This window comes from Ochlerotatus camptorhynchus, unplaced genomic scaffold (assembly GCF_037179485.1).
Source record: "Ochlerotatus camptorhynchus isolate MF236.1 unplaced genomic scaffold, CSIRO-AGI_Acam_v1.1 ptg000434l, whole genome shotgun sequence".
Taxonomy (NCBI): domain Eukaryota; kingdom Metazoa; phylum Arthropoda; class Insecta; order Diptera; family Culicidae; genus Ochlerotatus; species Ochlerotatus camptorhynchus.
This window is the reverse complement of record NW_027040920.1, coordinates 9,386,943-9,402,454: the sequence shown is the minus strand read 5'-3', so window position 1 is coordinate 9,402,454 and position 15,512 is coordinate 9,386,943. Positions and strand designations below refer to the sequence as shown.

At 39.7% G+C, this 15,512-nt stretch overlaps 1 protein-coding gene across 4 annotated transcripts in view; it reads left to right on the top strand.

The window, feature by feature from the left end:
* Positions 1–13,908: 13,908 nt before the first annotated feature.
* fus (fusilli) overlaps positions 13,909–15,512 on the top strand; it is a 306,247-nt gene continuing 304,643 nt past the window's right edge. Inside the window, exon 1 of one of the 4 annotated variants that reach the window (XM_065234593.1) lies at positions 13,909–15,267. The gene's annotated coding sequence lies outside the window, so the exon portion shown is untranslated. Of the gene's footprint in view, positions 15,282–15,512 lie in introns of all 4 variants that reach the window. The other 3 variants (XM_065234592.1, XM_065234594.1, XM_065234595.1) reach the window with 3 other exon arrangements.

Sequence of the window (15,512 nt, the reverse complement as noted above, 5' to 3'; positions counted from 1 at the left end):
TCCTTTTTATTTAAAATATAAGGAATAGTATGCCCTTGAGTGAAAACCGTTTTCAAATCCGTTAATTCAAATCCGAAATAGACCCAAATGATGTTGTTCCAAAGATGAATACTAAGATGAAACTGTCGGAAGAAAAACTTTATATTTTAGTGTCCTCTTTAACGGTCCCTTTCATCCAATGAATACCCCCGGTATTCAAGGTAATTTAGTGGTTTTGCTGCCCCCTCGGTAGAGATGAAATTTTGCGCTCATTTTTATCAATTTTTATTATCCTATTTTTTAATTAGTCGATCAACAACTAATCGATTATTTTTGGTTCGCTGTGCTGCCATTTTTCCACCAATGAGAGAACAGCACATGTTTGAAACGATCGGTGATGATTAGGGACAGTGGAAATTCGTGGCATCGTCCGCGAAATTTAGAAAAACCCGCGAAATGCCGCGAAATTCATGAAAAAAACTAACACTGCATGTCGACCTTGAAATATTTCGTTTTGTTTTCATGCGACTTGCATGCAATACCCATGGGGTTTCCTTCTTTCGACGAGTTTCGACATTTGTGCCAATCCCCCTTTTTGACGTTTGATTGTCCTTCTCTATCTAGCACACGGGGATGCATGATTTCGTAGTTTTCTCACTATTTTTTCCCTCCTTCTTGCATTTTTTCATGTGTGCGTCATTAAACGTCAAAAAGCTCTGCTTAGGAAATTCCGCTCGGTGCTGAGCTCGCTGTTTATCGCGCTATTTTGTCCGGAAACAATTGATACAAAGTGAATTTGTGATTGCGTTTCGATGTGTTGTGATAGAATCATGAAGAAAGCTGTGAACATATCGTGCCAAGACCGTGTTAAACAATACCCGCAGGGAGTTTTACATGCGGATGCCGGACAACTGTTTTGTTCCTGCTGCAACGTGACCCTGGACAACTCGAGGAAAAACTCAATCGACAAGCACCTGAAATCACAACAGCACTTGCAAAAGCTAAAATTGCAACAGGACGAGGCTACGCAAAAAGAAAAAAAAAACAAGCGAGTATTGTCGGAGCATTTCAGCGTCAAACGATCTCCAGAGATGCGCGAAACGTGGCACACTTCGAGTTGGTAGAGGCTTTCTGTGCCGCGAATGTACCGTTACATAAATTGGACCATCCTAAACTGCGTGAGTATCTCCAATCGAGTGTTAAAAATCTGGGACAACTACCAAATTCATCCCACCTCCGAAAGGAATACCTTCCAAAGGTATTCGATCAGAACCAAAAAGAACTTGAAGCTAGAGTTAAAACCTCAACCTCGATTGCAATCATAACAGATGAAGCCAGTGATTCACAGGATCGTTTTGTTCTACATGTAATATTTGTTCTTCCTGTTACGACCTCTGAACAGGAGAAGATGGAAGCTGTAACAGCTGATATTATTTACTTGGAACATGTCAATGCTACAACTGTGTCCCAAAGTATAATAAAAACATTGGCTAAATATGGTGTTAATTTTGATGCTGTTACAGCCTTTGTGACGGATAACGCCACTTACATGACTAAAGCTTTCGAGAATCTAAAAGGACTACTTCCGTGTTGCATTCACATGACGTGCAATGCACATATTTTGGGGTTGATCGGTGAAGTGTGGAGGAAGAAGTTCCCTAGCGTTGATCGTTTAGTGGCATGCTTCAAGTCCATTTTTACTCATTCTGCCTCGAGAAAGCAACGTTTTGAGGAGTTGATGGCTGAACTTACCGGGGTTGAGAAGGACAAAGTACCGTTACCTCCCGTTCCAGTCATTACGAGATGGAATAGTTGGCTAAATGCTGTCGCCTACCATGCTGATTATGTGAATCACTACCAAAATTTCATCGGCAACGAACTTGAAATATCAGCAGCAACAAATGCGTTGAATGAGCTACATGAATTGCTTCAGGACCGAAAACTGAGAGAGAAAATACTGTTCATCCACAAAAGTACGACCAAATTGGTTGAGCTTTTGACCTGGTTTGAAAGCCGCCATGTTCTGATACATTTAGCGTACAATAAAATCATGGACTTGCTAGCAGGTACATAAATGGAGTACTTTTTCAAAAAAATCCACTGATCATTTTTTTCTTACAGTATTTTCAGACAAATCTGAAGAAAAGTCTGTACCTCGATGGCAGCGGGAAGTCTTTGCAGATGCATCGAATAAGATGAAACAGTACTATCACACACCCACAGCCACAACGCGATTCTGTCAACCTGGTTTGAAGTTTCTTCGGGCGGTTCGACTACTGGATCCCCATCAAGCGAAGTTTTTGTCTATTGATGACCTGTACGACGGGATTCCAGAGTGCACAACCAGAAAATTGACCTTGCAAGATGAACTGACAGCATACAAGCAAGCAGTACTGGAAATATGTGACAGTGTGAAACCATTGACGTTTTGGTTTTCGAATCGTAATCGTTTTCCTGAGCTTTTCAGAATAGCGATAAAGTACCTGTCAATCCCTGGAAACTCGGTTGATGCAGAACGGAGCGTAAGTCAGTACAATTTAATTAATACTTGTAGACGACAGAATATGACCGAAGATAATTTGACAAATCATGTACTTTTGGTTAATAATGCAAAGAAAGCATAAAATGTACCGTTGAATAACTGTATTTTAGTTCAATAAAGACTCATTGGTTGTTTTAGCAAAGAAAATTTCACTTTTCTACGGTATATTGAAAGAAAAAAATCAACCGCGAATTTGCCGCGAAATTTCCACTTGTTCTCATTTATCGACCGCGAAATTTTGGATTTTTGACCGCGAATTTCCACTGTCCCTAGTGATGATCCTCTGGAGATGTTAATGCTTATATCGGCATGATATAACCGATTTCAAATATTTTACTTTTCGGTTCTTTAATCAATTAATCGATTATTCGAATGACAATCGGCCATCACTAGATGAATGTGAAACGTCATTTCAAATATAAGGACCGTACATAAATAATTATACAATTTGAAAGGGACCGGGGCTAATCACAAATTCCGTCCCCATGGTAACTGAAATAAACACGGGTGCGGACCGGTTGCTATCACTTTCCGAGACTAATTTCTATTGTATTTCTTTCATACTCTTTTCGCACTTTGCATATAACACCATCTCATACTAGAGTCGGTGTGTAATGAGTCACGCCAAGAGAAAAACAGTTGAACTCGCATCACGGTTTTCGGAAGATTGCCATTCTTTTCACTTGGCAACAGAGGACTTCTACAACAACTTCAAATGACTTCTAGGGAGAGAAAAAATATTGCGGCTGTAGTAAATCATTATATCAGTGATTTTATCAAATTATCTCAACAAAAATTAGTAGAAATTCTCATTACTAATTATTACCGAGCGTATCTCATGACAATTTAACGATTACTGCGTGTTTATGCTCATTTCTTCGATTATATTTTATATTTTATTGCAATACCTTTCGTGAACCCTTCATAGCATCGTAATGTTTATTTACTTTGCACGATAGGTAGCTGGTTTGACAGTTCAATAGGTAGACTTGGCTTCACTCTTGGCGTGACTCATTATACACCGACTCTATCTCATACTAATCTCTCCATTGATTCAATGAAGTACGGATTGCTCATTCCGAGTGCTCGGTGCACCAGAGACTATAGAAACGAGCTTCCTCCCAGATGACCATGGTGGACATGAGACCGACCACATCAACCAGCGAGGAAGGAGTCAACATTGAACCAGGAACGGAAATCAGTACAGCACGAATGAAATACGAAGCGTAAGAGAAAAACTTTCAACTGTACTTGTAGGAAATTTTCCCAGCTACAACTTTGCTGAATACCACTTTTTGATTAAATGGATCGAAAGTTATCAATGGTTCAATGCACTGATGTCTTGTGATCATGCTCAATCAACTGCTTAGCAGGCAACATTGGTGTTTCTGGGGCGTTGAATAGGAAACAATAATCATGGCTACTATGTCACACTGCAAAATACAGTGTTGCCTACAGAGCAGCTGCTTGATCATGTCATAAGTTTACCAATCTCTTAAATAATTAATAACTTTTTCCTGTCTCGTTTTACATAGAAACAATCTTCAGCAAAGTTGTAGCTGAGAAAATTTTCTATAAGAATGTATATCGAACTGTTTCGCAGCTCAATATGGAAAAAGACAAGAAGGCAATGAACAAAAAGTTGAGATTTCCCATAGTAATTTTCATGTCAACTCCAAATGGTTTGTGCGACGTCTGTTTCTAACCAAATGAGTTGTAACTTTGAGAGGCTAATCAGGACCCGATTTGAAACCATTTAAGCACTGTGGAGCGAAAAAGTCAAATTTTGCATCAGTCTAATACCATAGAGGTAACTCTAAGACTAGTAGGTCCCGAAGAAAAGTGCTCAAGTTTTTGGCTCAGCTCTGGTACTATCTTCGGTCCCAAGCTAATCGATGCACCCCTCGAAACATAGGAAAATCCACGAACCCCTCATTTTATCTGTCAAACTTTCATGGCTAATCAAAACAAACATTGTGTAGTACTAGAATTTCGACTAGAATGGGATACGTTAATCGATTTGCTTGGGACCAATAGGCTAGTCAAGTAGTGAGCCAATTTAAAATCGATAGTTTCGTATTGATTGTTGCTAATACCCCATTCTACTCGAAATTTTAGTACTACACTATGTTTGTTTTGATTCGCTATGAAAGTTTGACAGATAAAATGAGGGGTTCGTGGATCCTATGTTTCGAGGGGTGCATCGATTAGCTTGGGACCGAAGATAGTACCCGAGCTGAGCCAAAAAGTTGAGCACGTATCTTTGTGACCTTCTGGTGTTACCATAGAGGTAACTCTAAGACTAGTAGCACAAATGAAGTGACAGACGACTAACTGGCGAAGAAATCCATTAAGATAATGTGGTTCACCGTAATAGGATTTTCTTGGAAGCTTGTGCCATCATCCACCAGATGGGTTAGTTTTTTTGTTTTCATTTGAACAAAGTTGATTTTGTGTACAATGATTCTTTGACAGTGTGCAAAGAGTGCGTATCATTTTGTCATTTTTTTATGCATTTCAGTTTTGAGTAGAGTGAAAGAGATAGAACCAAAACATTCTAGTACATTTGGTGAAGATGCTAGTTCAATCTAGTAGTAGCATAGAGGTAACTCTAAGACCACTAGGTCCCGAAGAAAATCATTATTATTTTTGGCTCACTCAGTACCAGAACAACGGTCCCAAGCAGTCCCAAGCTATTTCACTCACCCCTGCATGTTCTGCATGAATCCACACACCCCTGATGTTATCTGTCAAACTTTCATAGCGAATCAAAACAAACATAGTGTAGTAATAGAATTTCAACTAGAATAGGGTACGTTAATCGTTTGCTTGGGACCAATAGGCTACTAAAGTGGTGAGCCAATTTAAAATCGTTAGTTTCGTATTGATTGTTGGTAGTAGTGTTGCCATGTGGTACAATCCAGTAGTAGTGGTGTTGCCATGTGGTACACTGAAAAATTGCAATAGCAGGTTAGTCACCAAAGTTTTCGAGCCGCTCCGTCTGTCACTTCGTTTGTGCTAGTAGGTTCCGAAGAAACATGCTCAACTTTTTGGCTCAGCTCTGGTACTATCATAGAGATAACTCTAAGACCAGAACGTCCCGAAGAAACGAACTCAACTTTTTGGCTCAGCTCTGGTACTACCTTCGGTCCCAAGCTAATCGATTCACCCCTCGAAACATAGGAAAATCCGCGAACCTCTCATTTTATCTGTTAAACTTTCATAGCGAATCAAAACAAACATAGTGTAGCACTAGAATTTCGACTATAATGGGGTACGTTAATCGTTTGCTTGGGACCAATAGGCTAGTCAAGTAGTGAGCCAATTTAAAATCGTTAGTTTCGTATTGATTGTTGATAAAACTGTTCTATAAATCAAACATAAACTTCATTAGCAATTTTTTATTAATGTCTTGATAAAATACTCTATAAACCTGTTCTATCATTATAAAAACAATCATAAAACCATGAGGTTTTAAATGAGAGCAAAAGGCATATATTGTTGCCTTTTAGCGAAGACTACAAATCAAGAAGACTGGCAACTCTTCCATTTTCTCATACGATCGCTATGAAACAGGTACAATCGCGTCATCTGCCGCTCAAAGGTAAATGCTTCGAACGAATTTGATAGCAAAGATTACATCCTCAGAAAAATGGTTTGTGCATTTGCTCATTTTTCTATGCGTTGCTTCCACCTTCACTCAAGCGCAGCGCTATTGTATCTGTCGCTTGGATTCTGGCAAAGTTGCCAGTCTTCTTGATATGATGTCTTCACTTTTAGGCTTTTAAAAATGTATCATGAAATCTCCTCTGTTTATCAATTGAACTTTAAGGATTGATCCTCATATTGAATAAAAACCGAATTTATGACAAGGATATCTCGAATGATAAACGAAGTTGAAGGAAAAATTTAAGCGAAGCTAATGATCGAAGGGAAGTCGATTTCAGTAAAATTTAGTTCTTTAGAAGAAACAGCACGTCCGACGGAACGGGTACCATCAACGACTGAGCACTAGGGGCATCCCACTCTAAACTAGGTATTTCTATCGATGTACCTATAGATATCGGGGAATATTTATAAATACTTAAGAAATACTTAAGAAATATCTAGCGATGGTTTGTTTGCTCGGTTGCTATAGCCTATAAACAAATTTTCTGACGTTTGGATTCAAATATTATCTGATTTTGCGTACATTAAACATTTATTACATTATTACGGAACGGTAACAGTTTTTTGTTGCATATAGGACGATAGGAAAAGAAACAGTGTTCAGTATGCTCAGAAAATTAACAGTTAATTTGTAGTAGATAGCAAAACGTATAACGAAAGGGTGGTGGATGAGCTATGATGAAGAGGAGAGAAGGTCAGTGAATCTGAATCTGTGGAACAGGGTGGATCTGGTGAAATTTGGATGGGGTTCAGAGACGTGAGGCACGTTGTTAGAGTGCATTTTTGGAAGGTAGTATGTGAAGAGCCTATAAGGCAGTGATACTGTGCCTTTCGGAGACCGATATTGCAACCTCTGGGACAGCTAACGTCCGTGGTCTCCCAGGATCTGGAATCAGTTCACACTACAGCCGCCGATAGCCACGAGGATCGGCAGCTTGACATAGACAGCGGCCGGTTTATCTATTGCAGCAGCGAAAGTGTTTCACCTGCCGCCCGCCATTGGATAAATAAAACCATTCAATTAATGCCTAAATTATCCCTTTTTGTAATGCGTCTCAAAATTCCGAAAACTCTCCCTACCTCGCCAACGCCCGGAGACCCAGGAGCAAAACAGGCCTTTGGTGTCCTCCCCAACAACTGCCGACTGGCTTAGACTAGCAGTCAGGGATATAGACACGTCCCTTTCAGAGACGGCGCAGAAGTCCCGATGTCAAACAGTTGTGAGTTTAAATATTTATAGAATTAAATACACACCACTCACCGTATCGTACGTGACTCGTTGATCCAGTCCCAGGAGGAAGCTATACTGATGGCCATTGGAACCTTTCAACTATTGCTCGTTTAAATGTATCTTGTTATAAGTATATTTTTCACCCACTAGGATCTTGATCCTGTGATAATGACTACGGACATTTAAGCTGGTGGGAGTGGCATCGGAACTTGTGGCATCCGGAGAGCTAAGTCTCATAGCTTCCGTAGCATTATGGGCCGCAGAAATAAACAACATTCCCATGGATACCCTTCTAATTGAAGCTCATGAAGGTCGCCAAGTTAGACAAGTTCAAATCAAAAAATCGGTTCAGAACAAACTTTAGAACGGTTATTAAAATTGACTATCGTAACATTTAATTCACCTGATATTTTTCTTACAGACGCAACATTCCCATGTGGACATTATTGTCCTACAGATTTCGTTTAAAGATTATTTCACCCTAAAAAACCAATAGTGTTGGAACCATTGAGTTGGAAAGCATGCATTAAGTACTCCTCGCAAAAATTTGAGAAAATGTACTCCCCCTTTCCATTCGTCACTTTGTTCCACTACCTAATGCATTGCTTGTCACACATTTCTAACTCCCCCAGAGCGTGATTTACTTAATGGATGTTCCCTTAGAGGCTTGAACTAGCTTCTAGTGGAAAGTTACAATGATTTTACGTCACAGATTATAAAATATGTGGCGATATTGGAGGCATGCTCATTAAATGGGTTAATGAGCTGACCGATAACCTTACAAAAATGCTCCATTTTCCAGGTTTCATTTTATGGTTTAAAAAACCATATTGTTAGTTTCAAATTATTGTTATGTATATATAGATTCGGTGGTTTGGTAAACTATGATTAGTCTGTTAAATGTTTAGTACTCTTGAGAATAAACAGTTTCATTGTGTTCAGCTTTTATTTCATAATATAGACAGTCAACAACAACATAAATTCTTCGACAAATATGGAACACTTCCATATGATGAACACGCTAGACTGACTGTACAGAAATTAAATGTTATTTAATTGTAGGGGACTGTTCACATTTAAAGCTCTTTGGTTCCACAATCGTCTTCTAGGATTCTCAAGTTAGAGAAAACGAATCGAAAAGACTCGGTGTACTTCATTTTCTCATTTTAGATCACTGAAAAACATACATTTTGTTTTATCCTTTCGTATGCAGAAAAGATTGTGTTGTGCTGTGGGTAGCTGTGTCGCCCCCTTCGAGTTTTTCGATGTTTTCACGTACATTTCACATCAAATTTTATATGGTACCTAAAACTAGGCCACTGCATGAGAATTTTTTATAATTTTGGAAATTCGGCATAAAAGATTATAAAAGATCAGTTTTTATTTTAATTATTTTGATAAGATCGGATGGTATAAAATCATTCAACCGTACATTCCTGCATCGTTTGATGGTGCACTTCCAGAACCATCCGGAAGAAGGGGATCTTTTCGGGAATGATCGAGGTTACAGCTGTGCGAAATGCGAAATGTTGTGAACACTTTCTAAGTAACTGCTTCCAAGCCATCGGGAGAGAATCGCCTGGAATAACGCTGAATCACACAGCGCAACTATCGAAGGATAAACAAACTTTGACGTTTAACATTTTGTAGGCAACATTTCCGCCATAAATGCTGTCAAAAATCTGAAAGGATTGGGATCAAGCAAAATGGCTTTAGATAAATACAATACAGTTTACAAGTTTTCTTCATGAAAGCCAATTCAAAACCTTATGGATTTGTTAAGGATTTCTTGAAAGCAAAATAACTTTGTCACAAATGGCCCATGAAAATCAACTTTTATGTCTCCGCCATATTACAATTATTTTGTTTGGTTTTTACGAGGGTTTTTACAATCTTCGATTTTCGATCTATATTTCCTTGGATATAACTTTATTTTAGCTAATACCCCGTTCACTTGATATACGCTGTCTTGCAATGAGCACTCATACATCTAGTTTTCACTGGAAATCCTATGTATGAGTGATCATTGCAAGACAGCCTATATTACATGATATAAGCCATAGTCTGTCCGGGGTATAATGATCGATCTGAAGAATATATTTTATTTTCTTAATGTAAAATAATTAGTAAAATCGATATTTTCCGTGTGCGGACTCAAGTTTTTCCGAGAAGGACGACTATATCTACGATGCAGGAAATATTGTGTTTAGCTGTGGCTAGCTGCGCGTACGCTGAGTAGATAGAAAGAAGATTTATCACGATTTTGAAGATTTCCTGCAAAAAGATGATGCGCGATGCAAGTAGATGCGAGAAATGAAAGAAGATTTTTCGAAGATTTATTCGCTAGTATGAGATTTTTTGAGCATCTAGAATTGAGATATAGATGTGTCGCCCCCTTCGAGTTTTTCGATGTTTTCACGTACATTTCACATCAAATTTTATATGGTACCTAAAACTAGGCCACTGCATGAGAATTTTTTATAATTTTGGAAATTCGGCATAAAAGATTATAAAAGATCAGTTTTTATTTTAATTATTTTGATAAGATCGGATGGTATTTATGAATCCTTTTTTATCTTGATTGTTGTTTTTTTAGTGGCTGGGGTAAATGGCTCGAATGATGCTTTTAATTGTTGCCAAATAGATTTAATTGTAGCTTAAATACGGTTTTGAAATGGATTTCAATGCGTTTATCGTACAACCATTTTGCAGTAAATCAATCTAGAAAGGCTTCGAAAATAACCTGTCAGAGCCTTCTCCAGGGTGAGCCAACTAGACAGATTCTACCATCAATGAGGTTTTGGTGGATGCATCAATGGCAAAGCAGTCTTGACCAGGATTTTATGAATGTTGTTTTATAGTAGATCTGTTGTATTTCATAAAACTTAAAATGTTACTTGGGTGGTACTCTCTTCGGTCCCAAGCTAATCGATGCTCGCCAGGAAATCTGCAAAATCTTCATCAATCTTATTTCTGTCTATTCAATCACGTGACAACAACACAAAATCTTACCTTCATCTTTGATAGAGTTGCCCCCTTGATAAAGTCCATCATTTGATACGAAACAGTTCTTTAAGGGGTTACGCCCACCTGCAAGACCGAAAAAAAGCGAAAGTTTGGATTTTTTTTCTCGAAAACGACGCAACATATTGAAAATCGGTTTTCTGCCGTTTATTGAACACACATTAAATGGTACATTTATCAGTCGATGCTGTAAAAACGAGGTCCTGGTGCCCCGCACGGCTGCTCCCCGTGGACGATGTCCTAAAAATCGCTTTTTGCGGTGCCAACTGCGGTTTGTGATGTAATCATCTGAATTAAAAAAAAAAACCATGCCAAATCGTTAAGCATGTGTTAAACCAGTCCTTGATCGTTCGGTTTATTTTTTTATTTTTTTTTGACTAAATGACGGCCTTGCAAAGTTGAAGTGCCGATTTTTGATCCTTAAAATTTGTCTTTGATCGGCTGTAAAAAATCGAAATTAAATGATAGACGAAATCCGAACGATCGTGGACTGCACAAAATAGTACTGAACGAATCGGACGAATCGAATGCATACATTTCGAGAAATTTTTGGCACCGGTTTTGAAAATATGATTCCGAGATAATCGCGTTTAAAGTTTCAAGTTGGGTTTAGTGCACTATAAGTCCACACTCTTGTACGTCGCATAACTTTCACAATTTTCATCGGATCAACTGGATCTTTTGAGGAAAGATTCTTGACTTTATATACTTTCGATTAGGACAGTAAAAAAAAACGATTTTTTGAAAGTTTGCAGGTAGGCGTAACCCCTTAATTTGTTAATCCAAATCCACACTGCACTCAATTGTTGCTTAATCTTTTCAATACACATCAACTTCGTACCGAAAGCAAACATCGAATTTCGTCTCCTGCAGATTCCCATCCGCATTGCAGTCACTGGAAACATTATTGCACTTTCCATGCTCGCAACACCATGGTCAGAGCACCATGGAGTAAAAAATGGACATTCCAATAAGTGCGCCTGCGCATAACGGCAGAATCAGTGTGTCACCGCCATGCATGTCCATGTGGGAGTCAAATTGCATCGAAAATGCACTGAGCAAGAGCGCATGTATGGTTCTCATGTTGCTCCGCCTACTGACTACGAAACCTCTACAAGTGGAACCGATTAGAATCGGGAGAGTGAGAATGTCCGTCTAAAGTTGCTCTCATTATCGCTCGTTTTTTTCTGAACGCTTCTATAATCGCTGATCGCCATGCCGAAGCCTCTTTGTCGGTAAAGAAGACCTAAAAAGTATTAAACTAATGGCGACTAGAATGCGGCGCTAGAAGGTTTAAAACTTTGCGTAATCGTTTGTCGGCAATGATTCACATTTTTGCTTAACCCAAGTAACCAAGCTGATGCACGGCTAACATAGGGCATGCTAAGCTTTATATTAGCCGCATATTAGCCTTATATTGCAAAAGGCGAATTAGCGGGCTTGTTGCTTGGGAAGTTCGGTTATTTTAGATCTTGTAATATTTTCAAAATGGCGTCCTTGATTTTTTTTTTCAAAAAATTGTAGCATGGAAATGGCATTTCTGATCGAAATGACGTCTGAGGCAAAGTTGTTCTAGTAAAAATAGACGCAGGTGCATTGGCAAGTCTAATTGCACTTGCCACCAAACAAAGCATGGTAGGTGCTACCAACAATCAATACGAAACTAACGATTTTAAATTGGCAAATCGATTAACGTACCCCATTCTAGTACTACACAATGTTTGTTTTGATTCGCTATGAAAGTTTGACAGATAAAATGAAGGGTTAGTGGATTTCCCTATGTTTCGAGGGGTGAATCGATTAGCTTGGGACCGAAGATAGTACCAGAGCTGAGCCAAAAAGTTGAGTACGTTTCTTCGGTACCTACTAGTCTTAGAGCTACCTCTATGGTCCCACCAAGGGGCGCTAAGATGGTGATTTTTGCTAATGCAATCGTACTTATTTAAATTAAATTTTGGATTTCGGTTCCATTTTTAATGCAGATAACGAATATGTATTTACCTTATTCCCTTTAAACAACCCAATTCCGCACTTTTGAAGAGTCTAGTTAGGCCGTTCGCAATGCTATTGTATTTTATATGGACTGTTTCAATTTTATACTAGAACAGAAACGCACCCCTCGCAATGCTGAGTTGCAGTTTTATTATTAAAGCACTAATTTGCACCAGATTTGCAACTGCTCGACTATTCTGTTTTATATTCGAGCAGGTTTGAAACACGAATGGAACTCTGTTTCAAATTTCTTTTGAAGTATTTATAGGGCCCATTCACACATTACGTAACCAAGAGGGGGTAGGAGTTAAGGCCCAAACGCAATGTGGACGGAAGCGGAACGGGAACGGAAAGATTGACAGTTGTCACAAATGACATCAAGATGCCTAACCGAAGTCGATTTGGTTCCAACAAGTTTTCAATCCGACAAGTTGGCTTACTCAGATCGGGCTTTTCCGCTGCCGTTGTCGTTCCGCTTCCGCTGTCATTGCGATTGGGCCTTTAGTCAGGCAATGCGTTACACATCATGTATTAGGAAAAGTGCGTGAGGAGCGAGTGGGGGTATTCAAAATTCTATTTTTTGCATTACGTAATATTTGAACAGGCACATAGATGTTTCTCGAAAATTTTCAGAGAACTTCATAGTAGTGGAGATGGTTTCATATAAATTTAGGAATTAACCACTTCATTCGAGCAGATAAAATGACGTTTACTACCACTCGAACTTTGAAATGAAACATTATTTTGAGATTTTTTCTTCTAGAACTTCGAGAAAAGTAGCCAACATTTGTGCGTTTCATAAAAAAATAGAAATTAGTTGGACCAGTTTTGTGAAATCGCTGGTAGAGAGTCACGCAAAACTGCTTGACAAAGTGGTCAATTTTACAGAAGTTTTGGGAAGTATCCCTCAACCAATTTTCAGCTTGACAGCTCAGTCCAACTAACGAAAGCCTTTCACTAAGTGGGCTATGGGTTCAGCCCCACGAGCGAAAGTTGACTGTAACTCGTAAAACATAAAAATATCAACTGAAAAGTGATCCCAAATGCAGATGGGACTGACTTGCAGTTATCGGCAGTAAACTGCAAGAGTTGTTTTTTTAAAATAATTATTGATTTCTTGATAAAATTGCTGGCATCACTACTGTTTTCACCTGAGCACTTTGATTACATCCAAGACACGCACCGTTATATTTATAACACTCAGGTAAATTTCCTCGGCGTTGTCAGAAACTGACAACATCACTACAAGTGAGATAGCAACATTGTTGATTCGATTCCCATCAATGCCTCTTTTGCACACTCATTGTCGGTTGACGACGTCCAATGCGTGTGTATGGGAAATTTCGTTCCCAGGTGAACTTGGCCCCTCGACTTTGCGTGTTGTTTGTAATCACCATACCAGTCTGTTCGGTCGTCGTGGAAGCAGTAGTCTATGTCGTCGTGCATCCTCGTTTCTACAGGTGACCAGGTGAGTTGGATTGACGCAAGCCTGCCTCTTTGCATCAACAACATTGCTGTTGGTTGACGGTGTGTCTGTATGCACATACCTGCGCAGGTTACCTGTTGAAGAGCTCACTCAACCACTGGCACCGAAGTTGTCCAACAAAAATATACATAGAGACGGTGCCAGCTAGCCGTCATCGTCAGTCTTGTGCCTGTTTCGTAGCGATTCTGACGCTTCCTTTTGTGCGCTTTTCGCAGCTCAAGCTCCAGCAGTATCTACCTAGCTTCATAGAGGTGTTTTGTGTATTTTGGATCCGCTTTGGACAGTAGTTTACAAAACTTTTCACGAGTGTTGTTGCATTTGCATTTTGATTGTGATTACCAGCGTATCACCCGTCCGTCGTCGTCGTCGTCATCGTCGCAGTAGGAACTCTATTGGTTTACGTGCATTCCGCTGCTGCTGTGCCACAAGTGCCGACTTCCCAACCTAAAGTGACTTGCGCACCTTTTAGTGGCCAACCGTGTGTGCGGAAAAAAAAGTTAGAGTGAGCAGGACGGGACAATCGAATAGCACCGTGTTCCGATTAGGGAATTTAGTGAAATTCCTGAGCTTCGCAAGTGAATCGAGAAAGAGTGTTCGTATTTACTGAAACGGATCAATTTTGGAAATAAAGTTAGCCAGGTGAATTAGCTCAAGTTTTAGTGTACAGAGTAATTTAAGATAAACCTAAGACTTAAGTGTTCCCAATTATTGGCTTTCTGGACGGAAGAGTGAGTGCGAGTGAGACGAGCGAGCTGCGCCAGACTCTCGTTCGTTGGATGATTACTATCTCGGACTCCTCGGTGGTGTGTACATGGAGAGACGAGTTTGAGCAAAATTATATTTTTCATTCGCTGTTTTTGGAAATTGGAAAAACAAGTTTGCGCGAACGAGACGCCAGATCCAGCCTGTTGGTGAGAGCGAGCACGTTCCGTTATATTTTGATGTGCTGCTTGCTGCTTGGAACTGGAAGAAGCTGTTCTCCGTGAAGACGACCAACAAGAAGAGAAACGGTGCGAGCAGTGAAGTGGAAGTGCCACCGACGAGAAGAGTGTGACAGTTTGTGGCTATTCGGCGAGGGAAACATATTTTTGGCCGAAAAGGTGAATGATTTATGCAATTATTACGAACGCGTACGGTTGGCCGTGTGTTGGTGCAGGGAAATCCAGGTGACGGGCGGACGGACGTGTATTGAAAGTTTCAAGTAGCACCGAAATACCGGATGCAAAACGAGAGTACCTACGTAGAGTCCAAATATTCCGGTTCTTTTTGGGATCCCTAGTGTGGTGCAACAGGTTCGCTATAACAACTAACAACACACAGCACCTCGACCACGCAGTGCACAAAGTAGGTTATAGAAGGTGGGTAGAAAGTTTTGTACCACCAATTTTAGGTTTTGTTTGGCATAAATTTTAACCTCATTTATGCTTTTATTCGCATCGTTGCGCACTGAAATGGGCTGAGTGCGAAAAAATTTGATAAGAGAGCGGCGGATTCGGTAGAAGGTATGCACTTACTACCGCTCAGAGATGCGAGGAGGACCCAGCAGGCCAACATCAGTGAAGAGGTTCAGTGACCTCCTCCTGTTGAGT